The sequence below is a fragment of the Nicotiana tabacum genome, chromosome 16, assembly GCF_000715075.1.
Source record: "Nicotiana tabacum cultivar K326 chromosome 16, ASM71507v2, whole genome shotgun sequence".
NCBI lineage: Eukaryota > Viridiplantae > Streptophyta > Magnoliopsida > Solanales > Solanaceae > Nicotiana > Nicotiana tabacum.
This window is the reverse complement of record NC_134095.1, coordinates 53,465,543-53,476,996: the sequence shown is the minus strand read 5'-3', so window position 1 is coordinate 53,476,996 and position 11,454 is coordinate 53,465,543. Positions and strand designations below refer to the sequence as shown.

The window sequence follows — 11,454 nt, the reverse complement described above, 5'->3', positions numbered from 1 at the left end:
TCTAATACCCAATCATTTCACGAGAGATACTCTAAAATTCTTCTGTGCCACCAAACAAACTCGAATATCAGCAGTCGATCTAACAAAAGAGTGTCGGAATACTACCAAAGTACCATCAACTTAATCACATTGCCCTTTTTATGAAACATATACTCTCGTCAAATCACTTCCAACTCGCACTACCATTGTCTTAATCATCTGAGGCTACCCGCTGCTTAAGAGTTTTATGAACTTCCTTTCAGAACTGAACTGTAACCTTACACATGCAAATCTCAATCCTCCATAATATACTGCATATACCATATCATCCTAGGATAACATGAGAACTTCATCTCCCTTCCGAACCATAAACTTCTACGTACTCAACTAGTCAAGAACTTTCTATTGGTCCCATCTAGAAGAAAAATCACTATACATCCCATGCTCCGCATGCCCATAGAAAATATACATCTCCAACCCGCAGAAAACTCTCTGAGCTCCCCTTGCACAAATCAGACCTGCTAGGACTGAATTCTTCTAACTCGACCAAGCTAAGCAAGCCATCAAAACCTAAGAGCATTGCTGCAAAATACCTGTAAGAACTCATTACCTCGAACACACACAAGGAACTAATCATATCCTTACCATACCAGTCCGGTCTACTATCAAGCTACTCCATCTATCTAAATTTCCTTCTGATTCATCTTCAACTTGATATTCCCTCTTGTTGTAGCACCACAATTCCTCAACACAGGCTTACCACACGAGACCCAAGCATAAAACCACACTGTCTAAGACCCATAAGCCGCTGAATACTCTCTTAAATATTCCCAAAAGCATCACATTACAAAATACTTTACTCTGAAGAACTTCCTGCGAATCTAAATCTGTTACCTTTAGCTTCCTGATATTGATACATAAAATCCCATAATTAACATAAAAATACCACAAGTCTTGACCTCTTCCAATGAAAACTCAGTTTCTAACCACATATACAACTTTAAGATGCCCAATTGTTACATGTAGAATCTTGAACACATTATAACCATTCTCGAGAGTCATTCACTCTATTCAAGCTGCAATTAGCCTGATCAAACGAACAGAACCACTCGTGCCTCATTAGTACTCTAACACCGCGGAAGGTGACATCATTCCATTACAACCAAGCAACCATTCTCGCAAGTCATCCACTAACAACTCAAGACATTCCGTGATTCTTACACACTTATGAAGCATACTATGTACCTTGTTAAGATTTTGTTTTACTCGAGCCATCCTCGGTCTCAATTCCCGTAGGCCATAACTGATTCACCCGAACGCCTCAAACTAGAACCGACATAGCACCTAGCCGTGCAATCAACTAATCAACAACAGACTCCCCCACTTGGCTCGAAGCCATAGATCGAGACACACTCAATAACTCATAATGCATATGCTCTATTGATTCCATAATACTATAGTGAGATTAAACTCAAATCCTTTGTAAGCTTGCGAAAATACAGATCATCTAGTACTTTAAGTCTTCGACAAATCTCGCACTCATTCTCGCAACAGTTAAGCCCACTCTCTTAAGCGATCTAAAATTCAAGTTTCAACACTTATATTTCACTTGCACATGATACCTTCTAACAGTCACATAAGGATCACACAACCCCAGAACTCTTCGCAGGAGATAATCCACTTGTTTTGCCTTCAATTAACATTTTTGTATACCTTCCACCGTCATAAACTGTACGCACTCACTTAATCTTCCTGAGTCTGAACTCATACCGTAACATTAAATTTACTTTACTCTCAACTGGGAAATATGAAAAAGATCCTTCACACACCCATAACTCGAGGCTATATCTCGAATCAAGATGGAATTCCAGCACCTAATAGTTCTTCTATCCTCTAGCAGCCCCTCTTCGTTGCCTCCATATCATATGGATACCTCTCGCAGTACTAACATACTCATCACATAGTTATCCAACCGTCACTCCCACTAATAGGGACACTACCGAACATATAAGTTCAAAAACACTTGGTCACACAATCAGCACCTCGGTGCTCAAGCCATAGGCAAAGATCCGGCCTCAAGTCCTTCAGGCTAGCCCGACATCAAACTCACAGAGATCACATCTCGCCCCTCGATCAGGGAATCACAAGCCATCAAGGCACATCTGATATTAAGCGCTCATACTCGCATACGAACGCATGGAAGGAATTCAAGAGTTACTTTTCAAGCTGAATCAGGGACGCACGATAAGAATTCGAGAATGTGAAGTTTTCCTAAAGGTTCTGCAGCCTCTCGAGGATAACTACAGACGTCTCCGTACCGATCCGCGAGACTCTACTAAACCTGCTCATGACTCGTGAGATCTATGTAACCTAGGCTTTGATACCAACTTGTCACGACCCAAACCCCGACCCGGTCGTGATGGCGCCTCTCGTGAAGACAAGGCCAGCCAACTAAACCCAATTCACTTTTCCTTTAAAACAGTTAAACAATGCATAAGCAGTCTAATCAAAGTTTAATGATGATAATTAACGAAAGTACAACCCGACACAGCCCTAACTGGGGTGTCACAAGTCACGAGCATCTACTAGGGTATAAATACAACTGAAAGGTCTGAATGTACAGAGTACAGATAAATGAAATAAAGAGGGAGAAAAAGCGGTGTTGCGAACACCGGCAGCTACCTTGCTAAACTCCGATGACTCTGCCTCTGATCCACCAATACCCGTTACCAAGTTCAGAAATACCTCTGCACACATGGTGCAAGGAGTAAAGTGAGTACTCCAACTCAGTGAGTAACAAATGTAAATTAAGACTGAAGGCAAGAAATCATGTAAAGCCAATCAAGATGATGTATAGAAGGAGTTCAAAAACCTGTGAGAAAGCAGTGAAGCTGTAAAATCTCTTAAAAACATCTTAGCTCAGTTTAAACTTCTTTGAAAATAGCCTTTTCTACAATTACACAAATGAATGCAAAACAGTTAGTGCCGATAAGCACAGAAATCCGCCCCCCGAGCACAAAAATCATAGTGTAACAGTTAAAAATGGTAAGTAAATATGAAAGATAAACACATAAAGATTCGCCCCTCGGGTACAATGTCAACAACTCCGCCCTCGGGCAATATCTCAGAACAATACCAGCCCCTCGGGCAATCACATAGAACGGTACCAGCCCCTCGGGCAATCACATAAAACGGTACCAGCCCCTCGGGCAATCACATAGAACAATACTAGCCCTTCGGGCTATCACATAGTACAATATCAGCCCTCAGGCTATATCTCACATCACAATGAGTACCCGCGCTCACTAGGGGTGTACAGATTCTGGGAGGGGCCCCTTACGGCCTAAGCGCAATATCAAGTCATCTCGTGGCATCAAATCTAGGCCCTTGGCCTAATATCAGTCAAGCCACCTCGTGGCGTATATATCTCAGTCCCTCGGCCTCATAAACAATATCACAAGCCACCTTGTGGCGTACATATCTCAGGCCCTCGGCCTCATAATCAAATCAGTATCTCACTGTTGCGGCGTGTAGCCCGATCCAAAAGTATCCTCACAATACAAGCCCCCGGCTTTACTCAGTCAGAAATCACATAAGCCCCTTGGGCAACAGTAAAAATATGATGCTCAGCCCAAAATATTATTGGATATATCATTTCAAGTGTTAAAGCAAAATAAACTTGGCTGAGTTTTTGAAAATAGTGGAAAATACATGACTGAGTTCAAGTATAAAATCAAAACAGTGAGGAAATATCAACAACAATCCCCGAAGGGTTCAAATAGCTTGCACGAAGCCCAAATATGGCAATCGGCCCAAATCATGATGATAGCAAATAAGTTTCAGTCAAATACGCGGTAAAATCATCAGTCGGGACGGACCGGGTCACAATCCCCAATAGTGCACGACCTCACGCCTGTCATCCAGCGTGTGTCTCACCTCAATATAGCACTACGATGTGCAATCCGGGGTTTCAAACCCTCAGAACATCATTTACAATCATTACTCACCTCAAAACGGCGAAATCTCTAGCTCGCGACGCCTTTGCCCCTCAAATCGGCCTCCACACGCGTCAAATCTATCCAAAATCAGAACGAATACGTCACAATATGCTAAGGGAACCAAGCCCAAGCGAAAACAATCGAAAAATACCAAAAATCCCGAAATTAGCAAACCCCGAGCCCCGGCACATTTCTCGAAACTCAAAAAATTTCACATCATTAGATACCTTATCTCCCCACGAGTTCATACATATCAAAAGTTCTCAAATCCGACTCCAAATGGTCCTTCAAATCCCAAATCAAAAGTCCAATTTTTCAAGCCCTTGTTCTTCAATTTTAGGCTTAGTTTTCATGATTTTCTAGGTGAAATTAACATAATAATCGAGTATTGAGTTCAAAATCTTACCTCCAAGTGTTTCCCCTTGGACTCCTCTTCCATTAGCTCTCTCAAGCTCCAAAATCGCTCAACAATGGAGGTTCTTAGCCTCAAAATCGCGGAATAGCCTTTTTAAAACATTCTGCCCAGCACTCAAAAACCTTCTTCGCAAACGCGGTCCAAACCTCGCGTTCGCGAAGCACAAAAATCTTTGACCAAAAATTACCTTATGCGAATGCGACCTCCAGTTCGCGAACGCGGAGCGCCCGATTTCCAAACCATCGCGAACGTAAACCCTTTACGCGAACGCGAAGCACAAAAGGGGCTGAGACCCCATCTGATCCACTTACTTTATACGAACGCGATGCAGGTCTCGCGAACGCGGAGAATCAAACACCACCACATCGCGAACTCGACACCATAAACGCGAACTCGAAGGCAAAAATTCGCGCCTTAGAATAAAAGCCTTCGCGAACGCGGGTCCCTGACCGCGAACGCGATGAACAAAATATCTACAACACTTCAGCTGATTTTCTGCAATTTTGCACAACATGAAATGGTCTGATTGACCACTCGAAACTCACCCGAGGCCCTTGGGACCTCAACCAAACATGCCAACATATCTCATAATATCATTCAAACTTGTTCCAACTTGTTCCAACCTTCCGAACGCTCAAAACAACATTAAAATACCAAATTTGCATCAGATTCAAGCCTAAGAATCCAAAAATCTCCTAGATTTCGCTTTTGATCAAAAACTCAACCAAACCACGTCTAAATGACATGAAATTTTGCACACACATCTCCAATGACACAACGAAGCTACTACGACTCTCGAAATTTCATTCCGACCTCTATATCAAAATCTCACATATCAACCGGAAAACGCCGAAATCTCAATTTCGCCAATTCAAGCCTAAACCTTCCATGGATGTTCAAAATGCATTCCGATCACGCTCCTAAGTCCCAAATCACCCAACGGAGCTAAACAAATCATAAAAATTCCGATCCGAGATCATATACAAACAAGTCAAATCTTGGTCAAACCTTTCAAATTTCAAGCTACAAACTAAGAACTGTTTCTCCCAAATTCGCTCCGATTTTCCTGAAAACCTAAACCAACGATTTACACAAGTCATAACACATCACACGGGGCAAGTCATGCCCGAGAACTGACGATCAAAGTGTAAAAGCTCAAAACGACCGGTCAGGTCGTTACAGATTGTCTTTGCTACTTCAGCCTCGTATGCTGAAGTTACGTGAAACAATAGGTACGCTTGTAATTTTTTTTTGCAAACGGGCACAAGTTAAAACATGACCTAAAAAGCGGGTATAGATGCAAATCCTCCGACAACTTTTATCCAAATTAGAGTTTTTATTTAGTGTACACTTCTCAACGTAAATTAGTTTGTTTTAAAATTTTAAGTACTGACTGGAGTATACTTAGACATTTAAGGCTATAATCAAGTTTATCATTTTTTTGTGTCCTCCCTTTCGGGGTGATTACTGAAGTTCTAGTCAAATTGGTTCACGTCAACTGAGTAACTCTGCCAACCAACAAGACATAGACAGATGGACCTAATGTTTTTCTGTCCCTGTTGAAATTTGTTGTGTTTCATATGTATTCTCGAAAGGTAGGAACTAAAGAGCATATTATTCTTTCATGTATCTGCTTCATTGTCGTCAAGATTTTCCATAGGATCTGAATGACTCAGGCTCCTAGATGAACTAGTTAAACGCCCTGGAAATGAAACACATGTTTCTTTTTATCCTAAAATTGCAAACTGAGAAGATTGAGGGGAACCCCTTTGACAGGAGTTATGGTATGGATTTTACAGCTTAACAGTCTGTATGCATAACTTGTCTTCTGCAGGCACATAAACTAGGAAAAAGCTAAGTATTATTCCCTGAGTTTGAACCAAACTGAATGTTGCCATCTTACTTCTATCAGACGTGTTTCCACGTTTGAGAGAATGTGTACTTTTATCAAATCAAAAATCTTCCCAAGCTCGAGACAAGGTGTTACTTTCATACATAGCGTCTCTCATGGTGCAAACAGAACGAGCTGACAGTATGGTATTGTCACAAAAGCAATCTGAGAATCCAGTCACCGCCCGATCATTCAGGGTGAGAACAAAAATTCTCCAACAAGAAAAAGAAAGGAATGGCATGTACATGACTGGATTATAAGATTAGATTAGCTTATAAAATGCAAATCCAAAAACTATAGTGAGAAAGACAAACAAAGCATGCAAATTTTTGAGAAAATTCAGTTGCCTGTGGTTAGCACCAGTTCATCACAGGCGTCTTTCAAAGAAATTCTTAGTCCTCTTCCTCACACGTGTGAACAAGATGACCACAGCGGCCAGGACCCATGGCGGGATATTACCACCAGTGAAGTTCAACTTTTCTGCCCATTGTGGAGTCTCTTTCATCACCAATACTATCAATATGGTGATCACTGCAACACCGACCAATATCCTGGTAATAGGTTTGATCAAGGAGTCCTATAATCAAAAAAGACAAACTATAAAAATCACATCTATGCATATAACAATCTATTTTGTGGAGAACCATGTGAAATAAGCTAATACTTGCAAGTAGATATGGTCATTGAAGTGTCAAGAGCGCCTTGGTAAAGTCATTTTATGACATTTTCACATCTAGTTGAGCTTTCTTGGTCTAAGAAATGCATCTTGATTATAAAAGGGATAATATATTCTCAGTTCATTATGGAGAGTGGAGAGCAGTTCCCTTCAATTTCCTTTCATGCTCTCATTGTTAGGGCCTGCTAATGTGGGCCTTATTTATGTTAGCATGCATATTGATACAGAGTTTTTTTTCCTGATAACCTATTTATGGAAGAACTTATTTATCTCAAGTAAAGTTTTCCCGTTTGCCAATTGTTGTTTTCAATGTAAGTGCTCAGGAAACAACAACCCAGTATAATCCCACTTAGTAGGGTCTGGGGAGGGTAGTGTATACGCAGAACTTACCCCTACCCTGGGGTAGAGAGGCTGTTTCCAAATAGACCCCCGGCATCCTTCCCTCCAAGAACTTCTCACCTTGCTCTTGGGGAGACTCGAACTCACAACCTCTTGGTTGGAAGTGGGGGTTGCTTACCATCAGAGCAACCCCTCTTGGAAGTGCTCAGGAAAACTAGCAGTAATATCAAATTTAGATATCCTTTCAACAGTTTCTGGAAAGTGTCCAACAATGTCAAAAGTTCATATTGCAGTTCAAGAAAACCTCTTGCAAACGATTCAAGATATAAATGGGTAAATGGGTGACTACAGAGCATGTTTATACTCATGCTTATAGATAGATCAAGTTGACACAAAGAGCACGGCTATTTTGGCATTTCAATTTTTGAGATTGAAATGCCAAACTGCAAAACTAGAGCACATGAACCTTCTTCAACTAGGCAGTTTCTGCTTCCTTTCCAGATGTCCTCAGTTTCAGTTCTGATTTCTGATGTAAACATCATTTATTCTGAAGGCTCTGATCACAAAAAGCTCTCTAGCAAAAAATGGAAATTGCCTGAGGAAAAGCTCTTCATAAAAGAGAAAGAACTAGATGGCACCTTAAAAATAAAACTTTCTCCACTCAAACCACTTATTACTAGTAAATAACTGTTGAAGTTTTTTCTTTGAAGAAATACAAAGTAGACCACATATGAGCATATCAGGAAGTATGGGATTCTTAATTTGATTGCTCCACATTTTTGTTTGCTACTCATAGAGTCATAGAGAATATTCATTTCGCCTAGCCACATTTAAGCAATTGTTTTTCCATTGAAAATGAAAAACACACGTGAGTAGTAAACATTTCTTTTCCATTAAAAAGGAAAAACATGAGCGAGACATTACACAAACGTCACACTAGAAGGCATACAACTCAAAGAATTAGAAATTTTAATACCGTCAATAATGAAGTACCAAGATAGTGCAGAACGGAGGAAATATAACATTGTTTGTTCCATATTTTCTTCCTCCAGATTGCGCGCCCCTCAACTATTCCATCGGGTACCTGCTACCTCCCCTAGCACATGAACCGAACACTTTTGCTCCCAAGACTTAGACAGACGGGAAGAAATCTCCTAGTTTTTTTTTTTTTTTTTTGCCTCCACTGGAGTTGTTCCATACTTTCTTACTTGGTAGACCTACAAAGGATATTCCATTACTTCTAGATGGTTAATTGCCCCTCTAAACATCCTATTCTTCAATTGAAAAGGAAAGACACCTCCAAAGACACATCAAAGCCTTATGTTAGAAGGCATACAACTCACAGAACTGAAAATTTTGCGTTGTTAGCACCATTTTTCTTTAACTTGGTAAACCTACAGAGGATATCCATTTCCTTTAGCAGCTAATTTCCCCTCCAAACATCAACTTTATCCATTAGAAAGAAAGAGACCTCCACGACATATCAAAGCCTCACGTTAGAAGGCATACAAGTCAGAGACGCTTTGTCAACCTCGAGCTATGACGCCTGAATTTACCTTGTGACATTTCCCAGGGAACACTCACCCCAAGCATTCTTGAGGGCTCCTTGCAAGTTGCCTATTAAAACACTATCAAGAAGTCGTAAAAAAAAAATTCCCTGAGAACCTAATTATTCCCTTACCAAAAAAAGAAAAAGAAGCAAAACCATTCTGCTCCATAGGGTGGATAGCGCTCTATCTCAACACTTCCTTCTAAATAAGCTCCAGATTCATCTGGTTTAAGTAAGATAAACATGAAATTTTTCCAAAATAGATAAAAGCTTCTTCACCTACAGCCAAACTGTAATAGAGTTAATGAAACTTCATTAGAAGTACCATCATACCATTAATCCTCAACCAATAACTCTTTTCCAAATATTACCAATTGGAAAAAATAAAATAAATAGTACAAGCCACATCCTCTGGAAGATTTACGATATCATACACCAAACAATATACTTTCATCCAAACTTAATTGCCAAAGATGATGATACAATTTCTCCAAATGCCACTTTGCCTAAAAGAACTATTTTATGTTTTCCAATTTATCAGTTTATTATCTTCTCTGTATCATTCCAATATTACCAACTTTACCAGATGTCTCCAAAGAGACAATTTTTCCTAAATTTCATTCAAAAGTCTTCTAAGACAACCAAACCTATCCTAGTTCACATAATCACATCAGAGATTTATGCATTTAGGGATTGTTTGGTATGTACACAAGCTAAAATAGTTTCCAACGAAACTCTGTGTTACTAATATAAAGTTTGATTTGCAGCATCAAATGCAGCAATACGAATTCCATCTCTAGAAAGCTAATACAAAGATTGATAAACCACTGAATAACTAATGCAAGTTTTGGTTTGCAGTATTAAACCGCATTGCTAATAACTAAAGAATTTATGCAAAATATATCTATCATTTTATGTGCGAAAAAATGGGAGGTAATAATAGGTGTATTAGCAAGTACCTCAACAAGAGTATCTTAAAACTAAAATGCACTTAAAGTAGGCAACTCCTGTGAGTCCTACCTAACAGTCCATATATTATTACCTATTTTCTTTCCATATTATTATTATTATTATTATTATTATTATTATTATTATTATTATTATTATTATTATTATTATTATTCACTACGTAACAATCTCTAAATTAAATATTTACCACACAAAAATTCACGCATTTTTTTATATAATTATGGTGTTGAGGCCAGCTTGGCTGCACCTCGACTAATTCAACGAGGTATCCGTTATCTCACACCAGCTATAAGGGTAACTATGTCCATCAGGTTCAAAATACTACTCCTACAGTTCCAAAAGGATTGTCTTAGTTTGACTTGACACAAACTTTAATAAAGAAAGGGAGGCTTTTGAGATATACAGTCTTAAATAAGTCATAGCATTTTTGTGGCTGTAAAACTTTTGAAACTTATGGTCTGAAACCTGTCATAGCATTTATGTGATTATAAATGCTTCTTATTAAGAAATTATTAAAAGGTGCCAATTTATTTTGAAACATACTAATAAGAAAATAGTATCGTTCTTTTTTGAAACGGAGGTACTATTTTGAACCTGAGACCTCATCGTTCTCAACCCACTGCAATGAGTACTAGACCACCCTTGGATAACAATTCATGCATTATAATCCTTATATAACTATCCCACAAACCAAACAACTTACATTAGTTAATAAGAAATATCTGAATCTCATCACTTCTGACACTAACATCACGAGAAGCAAAAGATAATGCAACTAACATGCTAATTTGCTTAATTGCAAATCGTGTGAAAAGATTGTACCTTAGGCTCTCCATCAATATATATTTCGGATCCATCTTTATAGGTAAGAATAGATCGGCCGTTACGGGGGTTGAATCTGATGGGAACGCCCCGACCCGTATCCGGTTTGAAGGCATAGACCGATTTGAACCCGTATTTGTCGAGAATTTCACAAACCTCCAGCTGATCCTGGTCCCATCCACCTAAGGGCAACGTGAATTCGTCGATAGGACCCTTGCCTTGCCGATACAGGTGGACCTTGACCTCCGGAACCTTGGTCCGAACCGACTTAGTCCGAGTTGAATGGTTCGGATCGGGTTTCGGGTTACTTAACAGTGGAGTCACCTCATCGGTGTCGGTGGATGCTTCTTCGATCTCTACCATGTCGGGAGGCCGGCGATGACACACAGAAACGGAAGGGAGAGAACTACGGGCGGGGGGGGGGGGAGTAAAAATATGGGCCTTAAGGCTTTGGAGTTTAATTACGTGGCAATTAAATATTTTATTATTCTGAGGTATACATTTTTATCTTTTTTCTTCAAGTTAGTTGGACTGTATGGATCGTGATCAATCCCACCCATAGGCGACTCGTGAATTTTCTTTTCTTTTTTTTTTTTTGGTGCAACAATACTCGTATAATTGTTTGAAGTTAATAATAAATTTTCACATCCATTATGTGCTTATTAATCAACTATTGGTATACCCCGCGCATAGGAATAATTTATTTAAGAAGCTTATGAAATTATGATATGATATATCATATATTATTTTAATTGTTATAAAAATATTATATTATGGATGTTCATTTGTACTCCGTTGTAAATAATCTTCCTGAAG

The 11,454-nt window shown here is 39.3% G+C and overlaps 1 long non-coding RNA gene across 1 annotated transcript; it reads right to left on the bottom strand.

Moving 5' to 3' along the window:
* Positions 1-6,378: 6,378 nt before the first annotated feature.
* On the bottom strand, positions 6,379-11,082 carry LOC107817947 (uncharacterized). The gene is made up of 2 exons (XR_012700050.1): positions 10,639-11,082; positions 6,379-6,860 (listed from the first exon to the last, which is right to left on the bottom strand). It is a non-coding gene; the product is annotated as an uncharacterized LOC107817947 (long non-coding RNA).
* Between the last annotated feature and the right edge of the window lie 372 nt (positions 11,083-11,454).